The 26,936-nt window shown below is 33.9% G+C and overlaps 1 protein-coding gene and 1 long non-coding RNA gene across 12 annotated transcripts in view; one reads left to right on the top strand and one right to left on the bottom strand.

Moving 5' to 3' along the window:
• CCSER1 (coiled-coil serine rich protein 1) overlaps positions 1-26,936 on the bottom strand; it is a 1,107,668-nt gene that overhangs the window by 615,110 nt on the left and 465,622 nt on the right. The gene's annotated exons all lie outside the window — the stretch shown is intronic.
• LOC116657480 lies at positions 9,536-25,399 on the top strand. The gene is made up of 4 exons (XR_004312588.1): positions 9,536-9,547; positions 17,894-17,905; positions 19,525-19,528; positions 25,237-25,399. It is a non-coding gene; the product is annotated as an uncharacterized LOC116657480 (long non-coding RNA).

Raw genomic sequence — 26,936 nt, 5'->3', positions numbered from 1 at the left:
CTCTAAGAACATAGGAGAGACTTAATTAAGTGAGTTGGTGACATGTTTGCTAAGAATTATGTTCCTGATTGGAAGGAAAGTTGGACAGAGGCATTATAGAGACTGCCGCAGACACAATAGGTTTCTGAGATTTTTTTCTTCCACTTTTTATTTGGGCAAAGAAAGAAGCAAAGGCCACCAAAGAAGATGAGAACAGTGAGATATTTCATAGAATAAAGGAAATTATTTTGTATTTATAAAATGATTGGTCAGTTTCTTAGGTAGTGAGAAATATATATTGATCAATAGTACAATGTCATCATTAAAGCATTAGGAAGTGACACTGGCCAACAGAAAGCTTCTAATATCCAAGTTATAAGTGACTGTTTAAGAAATCATGAGTTAGGGATTTTCAGCTAATTTCCTACTTAAGAAAAATAGTTTCTAAACCTGGCGTAAATTAATTTTCTTCATTTTTAAATAGTTTAATAGGTTAAGTTGTAAAAGTTAATGCTATAATGAATATTTAAAAATTTTACACTTTTACTTCAATAACTACTTCAGTTCTTAGAGAAAATATCAAGGCCTTGATACTCTGCTTTGCTTTCTGTTTAAATGAGGCTTGTCATTATCATCCATGCAGCCCACACCTCAGGAACTACCGTTATTAGGTGACAAGTGATGTGTCTGTAGGCATAAGACACCAAAGAAAAATTAATCAGTATTTTTGGTGTGTTCCATAAATGCAGCTTTATTAGTGATGATGTTTATACTTAAGGACCAAGCAATACGTCTTCTCAACTGCAGATGAACAACTTCCTAAATTATAGGGCTGTTTATATTCTATTGGTCAAATTTAATCCTGTTAAAAACAAACAAAAAAAGACATACACCTTGTTTGGAGACATTATGTCTTCAGATGCTTCTCATTTGCCTATAAAATGAGTATGTATGAAGTCCAGACCTGCCCTAATTGATCTTTATGATCTACACAGAAGGTCAGGCTTGACACAAGCCCTAAAAGTATGATGGGTGCTCCGAAAAAGAAGAATCAGGTGGGAGGGGAAGCATACTTCAGGAGAACATGTTCTGATAAGCCAGAGTAACTTAGTGAAATGTCGAAAGGTCTGTTTTCTTCTTATTTATTTTCCTGTGTACTCTCATTTTAAGCAAGGAACTAGGCTCATTTAAAGGACAGTCAATGTGAAACAGTGGACCTTTATAAAATTCTATGACTTTATAAAGTCCTAAACACTCTCAAAGGATAATGCTGAAGATATTGGAAAGTAACGAGAAAGTGAGAAAACATTTGAAAAGGAGGAAGTGAAGGTGATTCTTACTGTATATGGAATAAAAGCTATTTTGGTCCCATGAATAGAGAAGACTTGGTTCTTATTCCTGGCATCACTTGAGGAGGTGACAAAGCCTTAGTACCAAAGGGCTATCTTGTTCACTCTCGTCCTAAAAGGCTACATCCTAGGCAGAGGAGCTTCTAATCCCTCCTAAGGTGTCTGTGCCTCAAGCATGACATGAAATGGGCAAGGCCATGGGATCTAAATGGACTGGAACAATGCATTTCTTATATGGTGCAGTGTGAACCAATTACCAATAACTAGATGGGCCTTTCCAATGGCCAAATAATTTGTGAAATCTTAGGGCATTTGTAAAGCTCTGAGGATGGGACAATCCGTGAATAACTGAAGTTCTGTCACTTATTATCTCTAAAGGATGCGTACTGGAGTTTAAATGAATTGAATCTAAATAACATTAAAATTATTGTAATATTATTCTTGAATGCATCAGTTTGCCTTGTGGGTTCCTATAAATCATGGGGAGCTGCACAAAGCATGTGGAACCCATGGCTCTGCTCCCAGGTCTCCCCAGCTGTATAGGCTCGTATTCCACTGCTTGACCTCTCACTACCCATGAGACTGCCATAATTTAAGGTATCCAACAGTTGGACCTAAGCCCCAGTGAAAGTAACAATGCAATCTAGGCAACACGTTGCCAGAGAGAGGGATGACAAAGGAAGCAACCATAACCTGTAGCTTTTTGTCAAAGTAAAACTGCTAGAGGAGCAGATAACACTTTGAAAAACAATAATATTTAAGGAGACTGAGACTCAACTATAGTCTTTCTAGAACTAAATAACCATATTGTAACTTGTACATATTGTACACCTATATATATTGAAAAACTTATGCAAGGCAATGGAAAAAGAAGATACTCTTTCCTGAGACCTAATTTAGTGATTGAAAGATTGAGCAAAAGAGAGAAATCAAAGCACAGAAAGAAAACAAAAAGATAAAAATCACACACACACATAAAAATAAGAGATTTGGAGAATAAATCCAGGAGGCATAATTTTCAAATAACAGAATTTCCAGGCTGAGGGAAAGGAAGAGATGAAAGAGAAACAGTACTGTAATCATGTAATGACTTTTTTAAAAAATAAAAATAATAAATCCTGAACTGAAGAATGACTCATGCCTGCAAACTGAAAGAGCTCACTGAGTTCTAGGTAGGGTTGATGTAAGGGGATGCATAGCTAAGAATTCACACATCTAAGCGATTTATGCATGTGGTTATCTTAGAATGGAAATATTTTAGATTATTTTGAATACTCATCTACACTATTGAGTATCCTCTTGTTTTTATTTATTTGTTTTACAAAAAAAATTATACATCTATTTCCAATAGCTGATCTAACAAATGACTACAAATTTGATGGGTCAAAACAGAAATTTATTCTTTTACATTTCTGGAGAACAGAAGTCCAAAATCTGTATCACAAGGCTGAAATCAAAGTGATTGCAGGGTCACACTTTCTCTAATGGCTCCAGGGGAGAACCCACACCTTGCTTTTTTCTAGGTTCTGGTGGCTGCTAACATTCAGAGGCTTTCAGCTGCATCACTTCCACCTTGTCCTCTCTTATCACATTGCCTCCTCTGTTTGGGTCAAATTTCTACTTCACTCGCAGAATCACATTTGTGACTGCATTTAGGATCAACCCTAATAAACTCCTCATTTCTAGATCATTAATTTTACCGCATTTGCAAATAATCCTTTTTTCAAATAAAATAATATTTACAGGTTGGGATTAGGACATGATACCTTTGGGGAGCCATTTTCCAGCCTGCTACAATATGTAACTTTTTATATTATAAAAATGATAGATTTTTTTCAGAATGAAATAACAAAAATGATTTGGGCTTTTATAGAAAAACTATTATTGGAAGTCATTAATTTTTGTTAAAGGAGGTGAGAGACATGATCAAATTTTCATAACTATGGCTACATTACAGACAATTGTTTTGGTTGGGTTTTGGTACAAAAGATGGTACTAGGCAGACAGGTAGAAGGCTACTGCAGTCCTAGAGGAGCACAGAGAGTGATTCAGACTAGGAAGAAGCCACAAGTGAAGTTTTCATGTAACTAAAGTTTAAAATGTTAAACATATGTAGGTAGTTTTTGAAATTACTCTCTTTATATGTTTTTGTATCCCCTAGCCTTCTAGAACAATTATTTGACTATAATTTGACTACTTCTTGATTATTCTTAGTTTCCTTGTGAAATGACTGATGCTTTGGTGTCTTCTCTTGTTGTGACCCATCTCCTCTCATTCTGACTGTTGACAACAGTCTAAAATTCACTTCATCTCTAACCTGCAATTCTCAAAAAGAACTGGAAGGAAAATCAGTGAGCCTATCTTTTAAATTCAGTTATTTAATGATGCCCCAAGTCAAGGTACTGCTATTAAGGAAGCTCTGCATCAGTTTCTTTCCCAATTCAATCTCAATTTAGGATAATGTTTATAGATGCTGAGTCATGAAAATGGCCTTCTTCAGACCCAACAGACTAAATACGTGCATTGTTGTTGTCATTTTAAATTATCTTCTTGGAAAACATTGGCAACTGGAGAGTTGATTAGTTGGAAATTATACATACCCATCTGATAATTAGGAGGACAGGAGATATGATGTAGCAAGCTATAACTACATTATTTATTCACTGAATGATTCTCTAGTCATAAAATTTGACTTCCCAATTGATGGCTAAACTCTGTGTTTCCCCCATTCATTTATCTTCTTATTTCTTACAAAATATTCATCAGGCACCTGTTAAATTCCAAGTAGTGTCATCAGATAAAGACACAAAGATGAATAAGATAAAATTGCTGGTATCATTGACTTTAGAGTATTATGGTACAGTGATTTTTTAAAATAAAGAGCTAAAGCACAATTAGATAATTGCTACCATAGGTGAAACCCTAAGGTACTGTACAAGTGTGTGGGCAGAGAGTCTAACTATAGTCAGTAACAACAGAGCAACTACCACGTGACAGGGAACTGTGCTGGGGGCTTTACATGTGTCATTTAAACTTAATTTACAGAGCCTTATAAACTAGGTGTTGTTATTGGTCATTTCACATATTCGGATTCATGCAGCTAATTCTTATTGTTCCTTCAATGTCAGCTTAAACACCACTTTCTTCAGGGCTTTCTGATTATGAAAACAGATTAAGCACCCTCTGCTCTTTATTGCTGAAGTTCTCTATACTTCACACTATGAGTATTTGTTTACTGTTTGTATTCACGAAAACGGAAGGTTTCATGAGGACAGAGATCTTGTCTGACTTATTAATTTTATATCCTCAGGCATAGAACTCCTTCATAAGTGAGTGAATATATAAACAAACTTATCTGTAGGCACAAAACAAGAAATAGAGCAAGGATTCAACCTAGATCTATTTCTAAAACCCTGTCTTTTTATTCACAAGAACATTCTGTTCCTTAAAGGGATAGAACATTTCTATTTGTTTAAACTGTAATTTTTTTTTAAATTGAAAGTCTGCTAGTTTTTTTTTTACTAATTGGCTATTATCAATAGTTTGCCAATAATAAGTCAAACAAAGTACTTGTTCATTGTCTTAAATGAATTAGAAACAGTATTATCAAGTTTACTTTTAGTCATTTTTCAAATGTCAATAGTTAACAATATATTAATTGGATAACTATGATAATAAATGTTGTAAAAGATCCAGAATGACAAGATAACAATTCAAATTACTGAAGAAGAGTGCCAGTTTTATATGATAGGGAAATATATATGATCTCACATCTGCCCCTTCTAGATGTTAATGGTAAAAATCTTATTAATAGTAGCATTAAGTCATATGTGAAAAAAAGAATGAAATAATGTAAAGTCAGCATTCATATTGTAAGTGAGCATAAAATTTTAACTTGAGTATATTTTAAAGTAGTTTTCTGGTTAAAATTACAGTCACTTTTTCACCCCAAAAGCAGCCTATATTACTTCATTTACTAATTTATTCACTATACATCAGCATGTCTTATTCTAAATAGCCAATAATTACTGCTTGAAAGACCACTTTAGCTTGGTACATTATCCTCATAGTAAGACTAAACAAATCCATATTTATAAGGTTTCTTAGTGAACTATTTATACTTCATTTATAATCTTTTATAATATTAGAACATAATAATCTTAAAGAAAATTCATATTATGACATTTAAGTAGTTCTATACAGCTATTTTAAACATTAAAGTGTACTTTTCTCTAACTTAAACTGCTGACCTTTTTTTAAATTTGTGAAATCAGCTAAGTTTGCTCTTGGTCTATTCATCATTGCTTTTTTACTAATACACATTTGTGGTGTATGTATAGTGGTGGTAAAGAGAATGTTGAAAAGAATTAAATCTGTTTTGTGTATAAAGACACAGATTTTCTATTTCTGAATAGAAATATACATACATATATACACATTTAATTCACTTATGTGTATATATACACTTAATACATTTATATGTACATACAATTAAATACATATTTATATAAGATATATATACATTTAGAAATGCTTAGTATTTAATAGGCTTAATAATGTTTATGTATAGATCATAGTTTCACTTTTCCAAGATGTTTCAGAAATTCATGAATTCAGGTTTTCTCCTTGACTTAAATTTAAAGGTAGTATGTGGACATTTAGGAAAAAGCAATTACAATTTATAACCATGAGATCAAGTTTATAGGAAAATTCATTATTTTGTGCAACCAGATTATTTCAATAGTATTTTGTACATATGAAAACACTAGTATCATAGAGATTTGTAAATTCCGGCACCAGGTCTTCTCTGTCCTTGATAAAGGTACAGTCTACCCTGAAGTTCCTCTCTCACAGAAAGGCTATACATACAAAGTAAAACATCAGAGAACTTGTCATTCCAATAGCTGTTTCCGAGAAGTTCCTTATTTATAGGTGTTGTTTTGTTATATCAGGTGTTTCTGTGATGCTGGGGTAGGAGCAGCTTGGTCCTCAAGCTGACCTTGGCAGAAGCATCAGAAGAGACTGTTCATGAGGGCACTAACTTTGGCATTTTATACTAAATAGCAACTTGCCAAATCAATAAAAATGTCTCTCAACATTTTGAATATCAACCATCCCAAATGTATGTAGAAGAGTAGGTATTAGGTATCAGAGAAGCATACAAGCATCAGCGAAGACAGGACATGATGGGAATTACACGACCACAGAAGCCAATCCTAAGCAGAAGTCATGGGCTAGAAACAAAGGAAAATTGAGAGAAGTTAGGCAGTAGTGGAGAAGACAAAACAGGTAAGGAAAAGCAGCACAGAAGAGGAAGAGTAAAGAGCATGGCAGACTATGTGGTGACTGTTCAACATCAGACCACGAGAACCACAGTGAGTACTAGACGGTGATGATTTTCCAGTTTGCCAGAAGTTCTCTGTTGAATCACCTTGCACCAGTTTGCAACAGTTGACTGTGCGCATCCTTTCCGAACTCCAAGTTCAGTGACCTAGTAGCTTGAAACTGCATTTACCAGTAACCACTGGTTCTGGTTATTTTGTTTCTGAAATTATTATTTTCCTCCTTAATTCTCTGTTTTATTTATATAATAAACCCACTTTTACTAAAGTAGCTTGAGTTACTTTTTCTATTACCCAACATCCTAAAAACACGGAATGCAATTTTCTAGTTATCCTTCCCATTCAGTGAGATTTACTGAAAGTCTATTATAAATTAGGCACTGTAGACAATTCATTATGCACAACTGATTCTGAGATAAGTAAGATATCATAGTTATCATCAGATCAATCACAGTCTAATGGAAAAGCATAAGAAATTATTCCACTGCACTCTCATAGGTACTGTAATTGAGCTTGTTTTGAGAGGTACAGAGGAAAAGCACAGAAGAAAGATACAGAGCACTGTTTGGGGGAAGCGTTGGTGTCTGGAAATATTAGCAAAAAATATTGATAGTGGATCTTTGACTTAAGGATGACTAATCCTTGATCATACAGATGACTTACGAGGAGGTACAAGTTGTTCTAACAGAGGGAAAAAAAAGGATTTAAAAGAAAGAGAAAGGAGGGAGGATGTAGACTGGTACTAAAAGATCATGATGAAATGGGAAAAAAATTCAGATATCATAGTCTGAAATGTTAGTAAGTCCCCTCTCCCCCCAGTTTATCCTCCCCAACCATTACCATGAGACAAAACTTCTTTCAATTCACTATCTTAGTCAACCTATTATAGTATTTTTGTATTATTTTCTTATTCAACACACTATATCTTCCTCACTTTAGCATCCTTTACAGGACCTGACACAACACTCTGTGGTTAAAAAGGCCAAGTATATATATCCGTTGACTTGAACATAATGATGTAAAATCATTGAGCACATGTTGGAAAGCAAACACTAAAAAAAACATGTTTGGTTTGGCATTGATGGGGTTCAGGACACGCCACCCTCAAATATGACACACTGGCACAAATTGAAGAATTTGAGAAAGGCATGTGCAGGAAGGACATTCTGAACTTCCTTTGAAGGTTCCTGTGAGAGGTGCCCTCCCTATACCTGGGGAAAAGAGCATCCTTACCTCTGAAGAAAAGAGACCCAGACACAAGCAGGATTGCTCAGTTTCCCCCAATTTACTACACTCACCTCAGACTCTGTCCTATCATATCACAGCTTTCCATTCTTTATCAAACCTAGTCTAAAAACATTTGTTTTTAATTATTTATTTGTGTCTTCATTTCCTTATGAAGGCCTATGTCATGTAAAGCTTAGCTTAAATAAATTTATATGCTTTATATATAAATTTATATTTCTTTAATCTGTCTGATACAGGGATTCTAGTCAAGAGCTTAGACAAGCAAAGGAAAGGAATATTTATTGTCCGCCATAGCATCATAAATAGTTAAAATCATTTATTGTAGGAATTAGTAAAATTAAGTATAGGGTGCACAGTAGATTTCATAACTGCTATCTAAATTGTATTTATGGAATTCAATCTATTTGGATTTTTTTGAGAAATTATCACACACTTATCAGTGCATTTAAATATTTGTATATTGGATGATAACCATTTTATTTTTTCCCTAATATAAAAGTTTCATGTTTTTTATTCTATCATAAATATATTTTAAATTAGTAAGCAATTTCCCCATTAGCATATGAAAGATAAAAAGCATGAAAAATTCTGCTTCATTTTACATCTCTATTTTTTCAACTACAAAAATATAATTCAGTTCTTTTTTCTTGATGGGAGAAAAAGGGGCTGGTTCTTCATAGAACAAATAGGGGCTATCGCAGACTCAGTAGTCTTCCTTCCTTCTTTGAGCTTTGCCTACTTTGCGCTTTATACAACTTTCATTTAAATGTAGAAGGAAGTATCAAAATTTCAAAGGAAAAACTCCATATAGCCTCTTTAATGCTCTCCCTGGCTCAGCTCAGCACTGTTAAAACTGAAACAGACATCCAACAGCTAGTCCTTTGCCTGTGTACCTAGAGTCCCCCTTGCAACTAGTTCCCTTGTCTTTTGGCTTGTTTTGTTTGTGTTATGAGAGGGTGATAATTGGGTTTATTCATTTATTTCTATTTGGAGGATTAAACCTGGGACCTCGTGCATGTCAAGCATGCGCTCTTACCACTTGAGCTATACCCTTGCAACTAGTTCCCTTGATGTGAATTTTGTGCTCACTTTTAACCTGGCAGTTTTCTGCTCCCTTGGTTCCATGAATCGAGTGGCCAAGACTCTGGAACACTACCTAGAACAAGGGTTTTATTATTTTTCACCAATCCCACTTTAAAAGGGGGACAAAAATACTAACAAACCAAGATAAATCTTTATATAAAAGAAAAAATATTTTTTTTTTATGGTAAGAAGAGAAAAAAGATTACCTTCAAATTACTTAAAGTTTTAATCTGGGTTTAAATTTGAGTCTTCATAAATTTATTTTTAGTTTAAATAATACATTCATATCAGTGGAAAAATATATTAAAGCATCCTCTGTGTTCCTCATTTTATCACTTTAACCTGACATTCTACTTTACTTTCAAGAAGCACTTAGTGAAACTTAAGAAGTACTTTTTGAAGTAAGTACTTTATTAAGTACTTACTGAAAATCTAAAATATGAAAGGAATGTTGCTAGGTATTTTGGAGGATATAAACATATATATGTGGTCCTTGTCCTCTAGCAGCTCAAACTTTGACATGAGAACTGGGAATATAATTAATTTGTAAAATTTTTCAATTCTTGTAAAAATTATAAGAAAATTCATATGTGTATCATAAGTACATCAGAATTTTAAATAGAGGATATTTGGCACATGACATAAAGCTGTCAGTAATAACTGGATGTATTACATAGTAATGTCATAAAAAAAAATCTGTATTGTTCAGAAACTTAGACACTAAAAAAGACCATAGTAGCTAAGATCATTTCAAAAATTTAAATTGATTATTTTGATGCATGTTATTCTTCAAGAATCATGCCTTGAAATCTTGAAGAGTTGCTTGTATTTCTATGTATAGGAGTTGAATATAGAGACAAATGTATTAATGAAATCATTAAAAGTTATACAAACCAGGAGATGATTTGGAATTGGAATTTGGCATTTGAAATTAAATATTAAATATTTTCATATTAAATAATTTCTTATGTATTTTTAAACTTGGTTTTTAGGTAAAATCAGAACATATTCTGAGTCAAATGGGAATACATATTTTAGAAATGTTAAGTTCCACACTGCATATAATTTAGTCAAGAGAGCAAGTATTATTGGATTTTTTTTCTCTGTGTTTAACTGATAGCCATTTTACTCACAAATTACTTTAGGAGGATCAAGTTTTTGTTTTATTTAATACAAATCACAGTTAACAGTGTTTGCATTGCTAATAGTACTCTTTTAAAGTGTGTTGATACCTCAGTTGGGTTTTCTTTCAAATGTAAGTTGGCAAATTAGCCATTTATGTTCATTTTTCTTGTTTTTAAAATATCTGCAGAAATGCTGTCAACACAAGAAGACAAGGCTTCTCCAGCTTTTTAGCATCTGCCAGAATAAGGTGCTAATGGAATCAAGCTAGTAGGTTTGAGTCATTTGAATCCAAATTTACAAAGTATTTACTGACTAACTATTGTGTAAAATACACTGCTAGATGGTAATGCAAATTACAGAGAGGGCACAATAATGTGATATATGGGGGTGGAGTGTATAGAAAGACATGGGAAAAAAAACGTGTTAATAGCTGTGTCAATGGTAGAAAAAGTTCTATAAGAAACTCAGAGATGTATTTGAAATATTCTGTTATTCATCTGTCAGTATCCACTCCCCCTTCTTCCTAGTAAAACAGCCCTGATGTTATTTCAAATAGCAATGTATATATTAAAGGAGTATACTTTTCCAGTCTTCTTCGCTGTGAGGTCTGGCCAATGACACATAAGCGAAAGTGTTGCGTGGTGTTTCCAAAGCGGCTCCTCACATGAAGCAACTCACATGATGAGTATGTCTCTCTGCTCCTTCCCCAATTCCTCCCTACTACTACCTGGAATTTTGCTTTAAAACAAGAATTCCACCAGACTGAAGTGGCCTTTATTATAGAAGCTGGAGACAGAACAGAACAATAACAGGAGTCAGCGTCCCATCCAATTTCTAGGAGTAGCCCTGGAAATGTCTGGGCTGCTACGTCCAGAACTATTTTATGCAGAAGAATAAACATGATTGGTGTTAAATTACTGTTATTTTCTGCTTATGTTTTATTTTTGTAGCTGAACACAATTTCTAATTAAAACCAGGTACCAAGAATGTTACCAAGATTTTCACGTCAGAAAAAGATTAGATGCAGTTAATGGAAAGAAGGGATGTGTGAGAGAGTATTAAATGACTTTACAAAAATGAGTTACTTCAAATCAAAAAAACTCAACTCTTTTTTTAGAAAAGGTTTTACCTTCAGCTATACACAATTATTTGACTAATTCTAGGTCACCCGTATTAATTGGATGAAAACCAACCAGGACCAGATTAAATTTATGATCATTCAAAGGAGGTGCCAGCTAAAAATTGTCACTTTGCCTCTACAAGATTAAGTCACCAGCCCCTGCAGTCGCTGACCTCCTACATGCCCTGAAAGGAATTCAGGGTGGAGATCAGGAATGAGGTACTCTGTGTTCTGGGAAAACTGGCAGAACAGGCCTTCACATAGATAGCTTCAGGAGAAGATTTTACGAGCCCAAATTCTTGCATCTTGTCATATCTAGAAAAGCACTAAAATTATTAACAAAGACATCTGCTTCTCATGACTAACATCAACTTTCTCATGACTAGCAGCAACCTTCTGCGAAAATGTGTGCTTGACTGCACATACCCTCCTTGACCAAAACCACACATATACTGAGTCCTGCCCCCTGCACCTTTTCAGAGCAGTTTCTCAGAGCTATCTGGGAGGTTGTCTCCCGGGCTCATTTTTCTCAAAATAAAACATGACTCACAACTCTCATGTTGTGGGTTTTTTTTTCAGTCAATAGAGGTTTTGTTTAGATAATTCAGTATCAGAGCACATTGTCATGATTTTTATTAACATAAACAATGATAATAAATCCTTATCCCTGAATAACATATGTACATACACGTGTATATAATTAGGTACATGTGTGTGTCATAGACATAGAAATGTGTTAAAATAAAACATGCTATGAAATAACCATACCTTTCCTATTTAACAAATATTTATCAAATAGGCATTCTGTGCTAGTCATCGCTGCATGAGCTGGGGAAACGTTGGTGAATAAGTCCCTGCCTGTGCGGACCTTCTATTCCACTGAGCAAAACTACTTTTAAATACAATACAATTTCATGCCAGATGACAAAGGTTTTGTACTTTGAAAAATAGTAAGTGCTATGAAGTAAAATAAATCGGAAAAAGAGCTGGAATATGACAGCTATTTTAGACAAAACAGTCGGGGAAGGCTCTTCTGATGAGCCAACATAGGTATAGATTCCTAAATGCTGTGATGGAATGAGATATATGGTAATCTTGAGAATGAAGAATGGAGACAAAAGAAAAGTTGGGACAACTGTCCTGAAGGAGAGAGCTTGCTGTTATTTAAGAAACAACATGAAGGTCAACATGGCCAAAGCTAGAAAAACATGCAAGAGAAATCAGAGATGAGGTGGGAAAAGCCACCATGGTTTGAAAGCAAGTAGTTTCATTTTAACCTTGTGTTTGATGGGACGCCTTTGGAGTAGTTTAAGTAGGGAAATGACACAATACAACATATCTTTTATAAGGAAAATTCTAGCTCCTTGTGAAAAATAGATTATAGAGGGGACAAGAGTGGAAACAGGAAGGCCTGTAAGAAACCACTGCAATGGTCTGGATGAGAGATGAGATGATGATGATGGTGGTGGTGGCAGTGGTGGTGTAAGTAGAAGAAATGGACAGATTTGGAATATACTTATATATATTCAAGGCAGAGCTCTAGTTACTGATGGATGGAATGGATATAAGAAGGAAAAAGAAGAATCAAAAATAAAATTCTATTATTTTTCTTTTCTTTTTGGACTAAGCAATGGAGTCAACAAAATCATTTATTGCAATTGTAAGGGGGATTTGGAGACTCAAAGAGAAATAGATTTAGGACCGTGATGAGGGTATTATATGATAAGAAACAAATTTTTTAAATGGTTTTGTAAATCTGGAGATTCCTAATAAATATCCCACTGGAGATATTGAGTAGGCATTTGTGTATCAGAGTCTGAAGCTCAGGGAAGTCTGGGATGGAGTTGATAGTTGTGAGGCATCAGGTCATAGATAGTATGAGATCAATCATGGAGGGAATGTACGTGGAGAAGAGAAGACACTGTAAGGAGGAGGATGGGATCCAGGACGATTCAATATTTACAAATCTGTTAATATCACTTGAAATTAGACTACAGAACTTTCACTCCCCACGATAAAACTGCCCCTAATGCTGAAAATGAATCACTAGAAATTAGAGTATCATATTTTTTTAATTGTAAATATTATCTATGATGATTTAAACAGAGATTAACATATTACTTTAAGCCTCCATTTATCTAAACTCTTAGAAGCAATCTAGATAAGGTTAGGGAGGAAAGAGTCTCCTCTTCTGTGAATTCAGAAGATAGTATGCTTCTTAAATCCCAAAGCAAATTGTGTGATGAATTATTCCACAGAAACAGAGGAGTTAACTGCAGTTGAAAAAAGAACTATACTATTAGATTTATTTTTAAGTACTTATCATTGTTTTGTTAATAACAATCATGATAATATGCTCTTCTGTGATACTGAATTATCTAGTGAAAACATCCTTTGAGTGGTCATAAAAGGTCCTCTGATCTAGTCCCTGTATTCATCCAATTAATACAGATGACACAGAATTAGACAGACAATTATGTATAGTTCAAGGTACAATTTGTAATATGGCATAGTAGTTTAAATAATGGGTTTTGAAATCATTCTGGCTCTACCATTTATTATAGAAATATTAGGAATATTAAAGACTGTAGTTTCAGCTTCTTCTTATGAAAAATGGGGTTAAAGACACCTGGTCTAATTTACAGAGTTTTTCCAGAGAAAAATCTATGTGGAACACCTAGAAGTCTGTCTAACCCATCTGAGGTGCTCAAGAGATTAAAGCTTGTACTATAGTTATCCTTTTTTAGATAAGCCATAGATTTAAAGATGCTTTGTGGTTTAACAGGATCAACATTCTAAACAGACAACTTCTGAGCAAACATTTGGAACATGGCCCATTTTAAAACACACTTAAATATACTAGAATTTTGACTTTGTTTATAACTTTTAATGTTATCTTAAAACTAATTTTATGTCTTATACTTTTTCACTGAAAAAATACTGGGTTAGCTGCCTCATATGTTAAAGTCTCAAATATACACACAGACATAAAACAATGTTTTGTTCTGAAAGAGGAACACACCGCTAACATGAACTCTATGATAATAATAAACAAATAAACCTCAATTAACAAAACAGATTATGCAAAACGAATGTTATGTAAAGATGCTAACACCTAGCAAACAATTGAAAATACAATCTCATAACCCAATAATCCAATAAGACAAATTCAAATACTTTAACAACTATTTAATACCCTATTAACTACCATAAATCTTTGTACATATATTTCATTGGTTTTTAAATCACTCTTTATATTGATGTTTCTGTATTTTTTTCTCCCTCAAGGAGCTCTTGAGAAGAATGTAAACACCATATGTTACATAGTGTTAGGACAAAATTATAATTACTTACTCAAGTCAATAGATAATTTAAATCTGAATAAGTGTAAAGCTATTTTAGAGGCAGCTGCTAACAGTTAAACTGTTTTTACCACATAAAAATGTATTAAATTATGTAGCTAATAACCTAATTATACAACATGAATACACTGAAAACAGAACTTTGTGTACATTAATAAATCTCATTCTGTATTTGTGACTAACACTTTAAAACTAACTCATAAGATTGCAAAATGACATTAAACCATGTGGCTTATGGAATTTGTCTCCCTTTTTTATAGTGTACTTTATACTCATCTCTTAGAAATAATTTTGAACAACATACGAATCTTTCCATACATACATCTGAGTTTATGCACTAATTTTTGCAGAACTTCACTGAAGCTTTTATCAAATCATTGCATGCACCAAATTAAGCAGAATTAAAACATGTTAGTTCCAGCATATTTCCCATAATATAGAAATGATTATTCATGAAGTTTGGATGCTTTCCTAATAGACAATGGCTTTATTAAGACATATTTCAAAGAGGAGACAATTCCAAATTCTTTAATTGACTTTCTTCTTAAACCTTAATAAATACAGTCTGTGTGACAAGGAAAGAAGAAAAGCTAAAGCAAAGTTCGTAATGCCAACTGTTATATTTGGTCCTGTCAGACTAAGTAAATATTGCCTCCTATCCTTTACCAATATTCATACAAAATTGAATATTTATTGCTTGATACATTGTACAACCATAGTGTATTCAGCTTCGTTTTTAACATTCTTCAAATTCTATAAAAAGTAAATATAAAAACTCCATATTATATAAGTATATATACTGTCTTTAAACAGAAGGTAGAAAAAAAGGTATATTTAAGATAAAAAGTCCATTGTAAAATCTAAGCACTTTGAGAGTAGCCAACAGCTGGAAAAGGAAACTGGAAAGCAGAGAAACACCAGAAATCTGAAATGTGAGCCAGCAATGTGCCTCTCTATCCCCAAACAACCCTACTTTTACTGTGGGATCTTGGAAAAGCTATACACCTATGAAAGTGGGAAGAAAAATAGAGCTGACAACCAGAGGACTGGCTGAAAAAATTCCATGCAGCTGGGCAACTTCTCCCATCCTCAGCAGAAGCTAGAAGTTTATTCTCTTCAGAAAGAAAATTAGATAAATTAAGAACCAGGCAAATGTGGGGGAGGGCTTACCTTACTGAAAACAGGTAGTTAAATTAAGATAAATAGACATTTTTTCCAAAGAAGATATACAGATGGCCAACAGGTACATGAAAAGATGCTCAACATCACTAATCATCAGGGAAATGCAAATCAAAACAATAAGGGGATATCACTTCATACCTGTTAGAATGGCTAGCATCAAAAAGGCAAGAAATAAGTGTTGGCAGGGATATGGGGAAAAGGTAGACTTCATGCACTGTTGGTAGGAATGTAAATTGGTGCATCTACTATGGAAAACAGTATGGGGATTCCTCAAAAAATAAAAAAATAGAACTACCATATAATTTATCAGTTTCACTTCTGGATATTTATCAAAAAAAGAGCATAACAAGAAAACACTAATCCAAAAAGATATATGCACCCTCATATTCAATGCAGCACTATTTACAATAGCCAATATATGGAAACAACCTAGGTGTTCAGTGATGGATATGGACAAAAAATGTGTTTTTTATATATATTTATATATATATATACACACACACATACACACACACACACAATGGAATATTATTCATCTATAAAAAGAATAAAACTTTGCCATTTGTAACATGACATTATGCTAAGTGAAATAAGTCAGACAAAGAAAGACAAAGACCATATGATCCGTCTTGCATCTTAAAGCTAATTTAAAAAAAAAAAACACCTTATTGATACAGAGAACAGGTTAGTGGTTGCCAGAAGTGAGGGGGTGGGAGAAATGGTGAAGGGGGTCACGAGGTAAAAACAATAAAATGATAGAATTTTAAAACACAAAATAATGTATTCAACTGCAAAATGAGGAAAAGAAAGTTTAGGATGACAAGATAAATGTCTTCATCACCTTGTCTTACCCTTCTCAGACAACCTCATTTTCTCTAAACACAAGTACCTGAAACTAACCACCCACCACCAATTCCCAACTTCTCATTCTTCCAAAACAAAAAAATAAACAAAACCCCTACATATTAAATTCTGAAAACCCCATGTCCCCTTCCCTTTTCCCTTTCTTGCTCTCACCCTGGCAGCATAGCTTATCCCTTCCACTCAGGATTCTCTAACGGTATTTTGTCCTTATCTAACTGATCATCATTTGCTGACCTTCCACAAGATTTTGCAAATTGTCAAATATCCCATAATAAAATCCCTTCTATGAAAACTAACCAATGTTCCAAGTGGCTTTTATTCCAGGATTACAAGACGACTCAAAATTATTGGGTCTGTTAACAACAGAAATACATAACCTTAGGATTATGAGCTCAATAAATGTCAAATCTAGGGAATGGAGGGGATTTTTTAAAATATCTTTTCTCTTCTGTTTCCTTTTCATTTTCTGTTTCTCTCTTTACTTCTCTCATCTTTTCTTCTCTCTTCTTCTATCTCTACCTCTATTTGTATTTTTTTAATCCCTCTTCAGTCATCTAAAATCAAGGAACAGTCAGAATCATGCTTAAAACAAATACACTGTAGACTTTCTGTAGTTAAAGCCACAGTCTTTAGAATTAAAAAAAAAACCTGAGTTGGAATTCCAGCTGAGACATTCTCCAGCACTGTGACCTCTAGTCAGGTTATTAACTGCTCCAAGCCTCAATGTCCTTATCTGTAAATGAGACAATAATCTTGCGTATTGAAGATAAATACTTTAAAGAAGTAGACAGCTTTCAGGACTTTTAATTTGGAGAAACTGGACATATATATAGCATTTGGCTGTAGAAAATCTCAGGAAAGGTAATATTTGTAAATCCAAATAGCAGTTGGCAGGAATGCAGTCCTCTCATAGACAGTGGTTATCAGATAAATACCAGCTGAAGCAGAGGCCAGATTTTCAGAACACAAGATGAGATCCTGACAAACAACAAGGGCAATTCAGTACTGAATTCCCTAGCAGCAACTTTGTCTCATACAGATAATTTGTGTCCAGTATTGGTACCAGCTAAGTTTAGCTTTGTCAGGGAAAGAAAAAAGGACAAGCAACAAAAAATTTGGTAGGCTGATACTACTTGCATAGCTTGATAGGTTTTGTTATATATATTAGCTTATCAATGGCTAATTTAATAAAATGACTATTTTGATTTTAATAGGATAAAACACTGGAAAAGAAATTAGGTCTTAAGTGAGGTTTTTTTCACCATTCATTTGTTCAGCAATTCACTCATTCATCTATTATTAGTATATTATATATTAATTCTACACTAGGCACTGAAATAGGGAATATAAACAATATAAAATAAATCATTATTTATTAATATCTATATTTGCTGGGGAAGACTGTAAATAAACATATTTATATTAGAATTGTATAGTTCCATATTAGATATTGGATTAAAGTACTGATTGGACTTTGGGGAAGAATTTTCACAGGCGGGTGGCATTTAGTTGGGCATTAAGTGAGGATTAGAAGTTTGCCAGACAAAGAACTAAAGGTAAAGGAAATAGCTTGTGTAATTCAGTACAATGGATACCTCTCACTCTGTATTAATACACTAACCAATTAACAGTTGAGAGAAAAAGAAGAATGTGCATTCTAATTATTTAAATAATCAACTCAAAGCTTAGGAACAAAAAGATTCCTGTGTCAGGAATAAGACCCAGATCTTACCCATGTGTTATTACAAACTGTGTTAGGGAGAATAATGCCATTTCCTCCTCTAATGATGTTTAGGCAAAGGGGAATTAAGGCTACAGATGAAATAAACGTAGCTAATCACCTGACTTCAAAACAGGGAGATTTTCCTGGGTTCCGTGGGGACCCACTGAAATCATAAGTGTCCTTATATGTCAAAGGGAGAGGTAGAAGGGTCAGAATCAAAGTGGTGCAGCATGAGAAAGACTTGATGGGCCTCTGCTGGTTTTGAAGATGGAAAGAAGCAAAGAGCCAAGGCATGCAAGCAAACTCTTGGTGCTCAAAATCCTAAGTAAATGGATTATCCTTTAGAGCCTCCAGAAAGAACTCAGTTCTACCAACACTTTGATTCCAGTTTAGAGAGACCTAATTCTGACTTCTGACTTCCAAAACTATAGGATACTAAATATGAATTGTTTTAAGCTATGAAGTTGGTGGTAATTAGTTATAGCAGCAAAATAAACTTAACACACTAACTACAATCTTTTAAGATACAACAATTAGATAAATAGAAATATATAGACCTTTTAGTATATATTTATGATAGCCTAGATCACCTGTAAACTCTATATTTTAATATAAATATAGGCAATTTTTCATCCAATGTGATGAGCAGATCTGCACCTGCATGTACAGATGCAGGTAATTAATAATAATGTGGCTAATATGAAAACTCTTCATATTTCATATAATTTATATTTGATTAGTTCCCTTTGATATTCTAGGAACTGACAAATTTCAAATAAAGGTCAGAACCCATTCTGTGGAAATCAAGTTCAAGAAGAATTATAAAATTTTCTTCATTTTGCATCTTAAAATTTGCTCAACTTGCTACATATGAATATTTGTGTCCCCTCAAACTTTATATGTTGAAATCTTAACATGCCAAAGTGAGAGTATTAGGACATGTGGCCTTTGAAAGGGGATTAAGTCATGAGGCCAGAGCCCTGAGGAATGGGATGAAGGCCTTTACAAAAAAGGCCCCAGAGGGCTCCCTTGCTCTTCTCACCATGTGAGGCTACAAGGAAAAGACAAAAAGACACTATCCAGGAAGTGGGCCCTCATCCGACACTGAATATGCCAATGCTTTGATCTTGGACTTCCCAGTCTCCAGAACTGTGAGTAATAAATACATTTCTGTTGTTTACATACTTCCTAGTTTATGGTACTTTGTTAGAGCATCCTGAATAGACTAAGACGCAACTATTGCTTCCTGGACCTCACTGCCTAAAGAAGGTAGTCTAAGTTCTTGATAAAGCATGTAATGTGCTTCACACCAAACAACCTTTTCCTTACCGCATGGGCCACACAACTGAATGTTTCTAATTTCTAGACCTCTGTGGTCTAACTTAAGACCTTGGCTCATGACACTTCCCTTTCCTCAATCCCGTCTTTGCACTTTCGAAATACTTTGAAATACTTTGCACTTTTCCAGGTCATGTTCAAATACAACCAGCATTATAATATTCTGTCACTTTCTACAGTCAGAATAAACTATTTCTGCCCCAATACTTTTACATAAGGTCTTACACATAGTGGGACCTCAATAAATGTTTGTTAATTGTTCTGAATGACTCACCACATTTCAGGAAAATAACAGAAATAGTGAGAAATGACAGTAGTGAACTATTATCAATAAGTGACTAAGGCCCAAAGGAAGAGCAAGAAAGAGAAGGAGAAAAACAGCTAATGTTCACAAGAGGATAGACTACAGTCGGCTTTACTCCTGTGGGCATTATTACCAGAAATTACGACCAATCTCTCTTTAAGGTGGCGTAGCAACTGACATGGCTCCATTTTTCTACTTGGCTTTGTTGCCAAAGTTTCTATTGGCTGGCAAAGACCCTTAAGGGAGAAAAATGAGCTTAATTCCTTTACCCTTAATTATGCTTTAACAATTCTGCTTCAGTTTTTTAAAAACTGTCAGCTCAAATATTGCTGCCAAAAACTTTCTTGTTAAGCAGAGCCTAACTACTTTAAGTGGATCTTCAGTTTTAATAAAAAATATACCTAATAAAATTTTAATATAACAGGTTTAAGCCAACATTATCAGTGTTTGTCACATCTCCTGAGATAAGGGTTTCTTGTCAGATTTACTAGAGTCAAAGAGATTACCTGAGAAAAAGGGCATGTCCCAGTACAGATGTAAGCTAACTGCTGAAGTATAATACAAGAACTTAGAAGAAAACAGAATTTCCTTAGCTGAGACTCTGACATCAGTGGTCACATAGAATATTCAAATTACATCTATCTTTATAATCATTGCTATTAGGCTGTTGATTAGAGTCTAATGTCCATCTGGCAATTGCTCCCTTTCCAATTTCTTGTGTTATGGCTCAGCCACTATCAAAGAGGATAAAAGTACCTGCAAAAACACATTGTACCTTTCCTGATCTCTTTTGGAATGTATTGTAAAGTGATGTTCATATATTCCCATGTGCAATTAAGAATATTTTTACTATAGGAAAGGGTAAATAGCATTTTCTGATTTTTCATAATTACTAGGCAACTTTTAATTTGTGTCATCAATATGCCAATTTTGCCCAGAAGAATCACTAAAGATAATAGAATCTCTGACAAATTATTTATGTGTGGCATGAAAACTACACTGAAGGAATGCTAAATTTGTGCAACAAAAACTTTAGAACAGAATGTTTGCTTATTTTCCTCATTGCATTGCATCTGTCAGCACAGACATTTAATATCTCCATAGAGTATAATTAAAACAATGGATGCCCAGTGTCTTTATAAAACATTTAGAGCTGATATTCTTTAACCTTATATAGTTACCAAAGAAAATACAATTATTTATAAATTATTTGATGTATGGTAGAATTACTTTACTTAATTCCATGCACCTTTTATTTTACAGCTGATATGATTCAGCTTCCAAAATTCACTTGTCGTGTAAGTAGAGGATTCCAAGATAGAACAGATGGAAGTCATTGCCAGATAAACTAGATTCATCCTGAGTTCACTTTTGATAGCCTCTCATATTCATGGTCCATCTCAGATGGACATGTTAATGATGAATCACAGTCTCTGAATTTACTTTGATTAGTAATTTCTTATTTAAAGAAAAATGTTTTACATTATACTTTACATTTATAGGTAAATTCTGAAGAAAGGCAAGAAATGATATTTAAAATCAACAAAGAATGAATGCATATGATCCAGAGTTTATATGAAATGTTATCATTAAGATAAGAAACACTGCATGTGCTATACATGAAATTGGTTGCCCAAGTTATTATTAATAATGACATTATCTTAAATATAGTGTTAATCCCAAGCCAGTTCCATTATCTGATGTCTGCATTAGATGGTAAAAGAGATCTTGTTAATATTGGTCAGCAGAGCACTTACTGCCTTCTCTGCTATTATCTCACATTGTTTTCTAGACACTTGGGAGCAACAAATACTGGGGAACAGAGCACACTGCTGACTTCAACTGTTTCCAAATAAAATTATTTTGGCATCTTGTTGGAAGACAGAACAAATATTTCAGTGATGGCAGTCCACTCTGAAGTAGGTCCCCCAAACCAAGGCTGAGGTCACAAGGACTCACTCTCTTACAGTTAATTTTCTTTCAAGAAACACATGAAGTTGTTTATATTTCCCAAAATTTCAAGGCTTTTATTGGCTTTGGGATTTTGCCAGAAATAATTCAATAGCCTATCTTTTACATACAAATGAATTCAGACATGTCTTTCCATGTTTTGTACCTGAATTCTCTCCCCTCGTGTTCTGTACACCAAGCTTTTCCTATGAAATCTTCACTTTTGCCAGTTAAGGAATACAATTCAAACCTATGTATCCTGTACTTTTCTGTGGGTTCTGTTTAACTCATTGATATAAAAAGTGGATCCTTGAATTCAATTTTCCAAGTTCATCTCTAACAGATGCTGAGTAAATTTTTTTCACTAAATATATCAAAGGGACTCAGATTAAAGTAAGCAGAGTATGGCTCAATGCTCTTGAAAGCATGCTAAAATAAACCTTCTTACAAAGAAAGTTTTACATCATTACTACTTGGAGAACTCAAAAAGTTAGGAGAAATCTAAGGCACCAACCTATGCAACAATGAAGAAACTCACTGAAATTCAAACTTAAGGAAGAAAATGAATATGTGAGCTGAGGATGGGGTGGGAGGAGGTAGGTCATTATTTTTAGAATGTATTAATGTTGATAAGTTCCATTATCTTGTACATGCCTCCTTGAAATCATCTGGACAGTGTGTGAGAAGGATTTGGATAGAAATATGAAGCTAGCAGGCAACATGAAAGTATTTATTTATTTTTTTCCATTAAATTGTTCTTCCCTGAGGTCTATTATGACTAAAAGATAAAAGATATTGCATATCTTTTAACATAAATTAAGCAAAATTTGTTTTGTGTTTAATTTATGTAAAAATAACTTTGTTTTATTAGGATATATAATTATTATTTTTCTCTCAGATGAGTATTTATCATATATTAGTCATGTTGTCTACAAAAGTCAAATAATAGGTATAATGTTTATTCAAAATTTACCTTGACAGAATCAGAAGGAAAAAAATTATCATAAAATAACACTATATAAGCATAATATGATAAGTATTGTTTGTTAGTTGTTATTTCAATTTCAATTTTACTCAGCGCTTATAATTGAGAATTTAGTAAAGTACTTTTAAAAACCATAATTCTTTGATACTCTCAATCACAAGATTTTAAGAATTGTAAGTTAATTCAAATACAGGTGACATTTAAATAAAGTTTCCAAATTTAATGGAAATTAAAATAGCATTGGAAAACAGATTCAAATGAGCACACTGATGAATATATACAAACATTTAAGAAAACCTCTTATCCTTCTACATTCCCTCAAATCCAAACTCCTCACACATGACTGAGAATTTAATAAAATAATATCTGAAAACTGGATTAATAAAATATCACATATTTATATGGTAGATTAAAAATTGCCCCAAATCTTTGGCATTCCCCATGGCGAGGTACAATTTATTTTTCCTTCCCTTGAATTAAGGTTGGCCTTGTGTGGAGGAAAGAGTTAACATAGCAGTCTTGAGTCTGTCTATCTGTTATGGGTTGAATTTTGTCCCCTCAAAATTCACATGTTGGAGTTTCAACTCCCAGTATCTTAGAATGTAGCCATATTTAGAGACAAGGTCTTCAAAGAAATGTTAAAATGATGCTCCCAGGGGTGGGGAGACTAATCCAACATGACTGGTGTCATTGTAAGAAGATGAGACACCAGGGATGTGCACGTATGGAGAAAACTCCATTAATCTCTACATCATGATATCTACTTATTTGCAACATCAGAAAGACAGCAAAAAGAGGTAAGAATTGGAAAATGTAGAGAGTTTAAGAATCAGGGATAATCTTTGACATTGCTCTCTTTTGATATTCCACATACAATCTATTAACAAATCCTGCTGACTCACAGTCAAAACACGCCTAAAATCCAACCAGTGCTTACCCTCTCTTCCTTTATCACTCTACCTCTCACCTTTAGGAGCTTTGCATTCCTTCTTCTATCATGGCCTCTTGCTGCCTATATCTGCACAGAAGTCACAATAATGGCTTTAAAATAAAGTTTGATTATGTCATTTTTTTTCCCAGAACACTCCAATAGGTTCCTATCTCATGCAAAGTAAGATTCCAAGGGCCTAGGTCTTTCATGGTCTGGTTTCTCTCTGACCTGATCTTGCATTACTTGTCTACTCATTCACTCTGCTCCAGCCACAATGGCACTCGTGCCCATCCTAAAAACCGCAAGTGTTCTGCCTCATATCTTTTGCACTTGTTGTCTTCAACCCTCTTCCCATAGATAGATGAGCTGCTTACTTCTTTTTTTCATTTTAGTCTCTGCTAAAATATCCCCTAATCAGAGTAACCGTCTCTGACCACCCTTTTTGAAACAGCAACACACTTCAAAGTCACTTTCTATCCTGCTTTATTTTTCAGTATAGCATTTATCACCCCTCCCTGACATGTTATATATTTATTTGTTTATTGTCTACCTCTCCTCACTAAAATCCAAACACCATAAAAGCAGGAATTCAGTCTGTGTTGTTTATATTGAAGCACCAGTGTCCAGAAAGTTATCAAGCACATGGTAGGTCTTTTATAAATTGATTCATCAACAGATGAATGAATGAAGTGGCCCAGTCAACAACTGAGCAAAAATGCAGACTATACTGTTTGGGGCTCTTTCTGAAATATCCAAAAAAGTGAATTCTAATAATAAAAAAAGACCATTAAATTTAATAAATGAAAATTGGCAATAAAAACTCATAAAAAATCTCAATCTATGCAGGATATACAACAGATGATGTATGAGGTAACACCACTATCTGACTCCTCTCTCCCGGAGTCTCCAAATATGTTTTCTACTATGGTGTTTTTAGACAAAATAAACTGAAACTACTTAGTATTTTGATGTTATAACATACAAAGAGTAAAATATCAACAGTGCTTTGTTCACAGTGAGATTTTTTTTTTCCCCAGGACCTAACATGATTAAACATTGTTCCTTCAGTGGAGATTGTATTTAGGAGGTTACCAGGTTAATTCACAGGAGGAGGTTTGGGGAATTAAAGAAGAATATACTGTGGTGTATTCCTGATAAAAAGATACCAAAAGACTTATGGTTACAGAATTTATTACATATTTCTCTTTTCCAAGTAATGTTTTATTATATTTACCAGTTTTCCCTTAAGACAAATTCATTATATTTACTCCTCCCTCGTAACTAGTTAACGTTTCCATTAATTATTTTTCATAAAAGAAATCTGATATATGAGCTCATCTGAATACTCGAGGGTATAAAATAAATAGCATGCCTTCTAGGAATGAATATTAAACTTTATTCTTCATCAAAGTAGAGAATTTATTTTTAAAATGTATTTCTGCTCTCACATTTAGAAATGAAGTACAAAGGGTTGAGTGCTTTGTATTACTTCTAATATATAGGACTTTCTTACTTTAAACTTAGAAATATCCCTTCTGTAAAGTAATAATAGTTAACACTTATATATTGTTTATTACGTTCTGTTCTATGCACTTTCTATTTAATAACTTGTTTAACCTTATAAGAACACAATGAAGAAGTGGTTGCTGTTGTTCCCATTTTATAGATGGAAAAATTGAGACAAAAAACTAGCTCAAGGTCATACAAATATAAAGTAGCAAACTGGGATTTGATCCCAGGTAGTCTCTTCACTAGGTTACATTGCCTCTAATGTTCTGAACTCTCCTTTCTGCTTTCTTAAAAGTAAATACTATTCTTAAAAGAGAAATAAGTGGTCATTATAGAGACTATAGGAAAAAAATTAAGTATGATCCATCCAAATATTTGATGGTTGATAACTCTTTATTTTCTGGATTTTTTCCTACACAATATTTATGTTATATAATTGAGAGCAAACTATGTGTGTTACTGCATGTTACTAAGTCCTGAGTTTAGGCTCCATGTTCAAGTGTAGTTAAGCATCATTCTCCCTCTAACATCCCTACATTGCATGGCAGGATAAATGTTTTGAGACTTTAATGTATTTCTCTATTTCTTCCTCTCTGTCCCTTGTTTAAGTAAGGTGGCTTTGTGCTTTTTAAAATAAGGTGTGTGTATCTGGGCAGAAGAATCTTCAGATACTTGCTTTCCTCAGTTCTATAACATATTTGGAAGAGATTTTTCCAGTGCTCTAGCTGGTTGGAGGAAAGAGGGATAATCTCTGAGGGAAATATGAAAAGAGAGAGCTTCTCTAGTCAAGATTAAGTGCTGATTTCTGGAAATGAGGAAAAAGAGTCAGAGAACCTTGGATTGTACAAGGAGAGGAGACCCAGGAAAAAGCCTAGCACAACACTGTGTCAGCTTCTGGGGAAGATGATTGGACTTCAGGGAGAGTGGCTCCATTGTGCATTCTAGGCACTGGATACCCAACCTTGTTACACATGCCAGGAATCCATGTATCCCAGAAAAGCAGCAGTTAATGGGCCAAGAACGGCAATGAATTGTTTTTGCTTATTTTAAGACTTTAACTGAAGATTGATGACTGGCAGATATTCTTGGTTCACCTTTGAAACAACGTCTAAAGACAAGTAGAGTTGAATTTGTTTCTCTTCTGTTGACTTTATCACAGGATAAGGATAAAAGCATAAGGCAGGATAACACTTTTTTTTTAACTTATCTAATCAAAGAAAAGATGCTTTTGATAGTAAAGGGGACTAAAATGTAGCTATCATACTTCACTTAAGTACAAATGAATTTAAAAATACATGATGAATGCAGCTGGCAAAACAAACAAACAAAAAAACCAAACAAACGAAACATGGCCCATGATGTACTATAAATGGAGGTGATGGTCAGGAACAATAAGCCAGCTTTAGCTTCAAGAATGCTAGTTCCAGGAATGGATTGAGGCTGTTAATAACTGTGTATGTACAAATAAATTAAAAGGGTCATCCTACTAAGGAACAGTAATATTTGGTGGCCCAAAGGCATCTTTGGTGTGGGACATCTGAC

Source organism: Camelus ferus, chromosome 2 (genome assembly GCF_009834535.1).
Source record: "Camelus ferus isolate YT-003-E chromosome 2, BCGSAC_Cfer_1.0, whole genome shotgun sequence".
Taxonomy (NCBI): domain Eukaryota; kingdom Metazoa; phylum Chordata; class Mammalia; order Artiodactyla; family Camelidae; genus Camelus; species Camelus ferus.
Note: the sequence above shows the minus strand (reverse complement) of the source record. Positions and strands in the feature narration are given on the sequence as shown.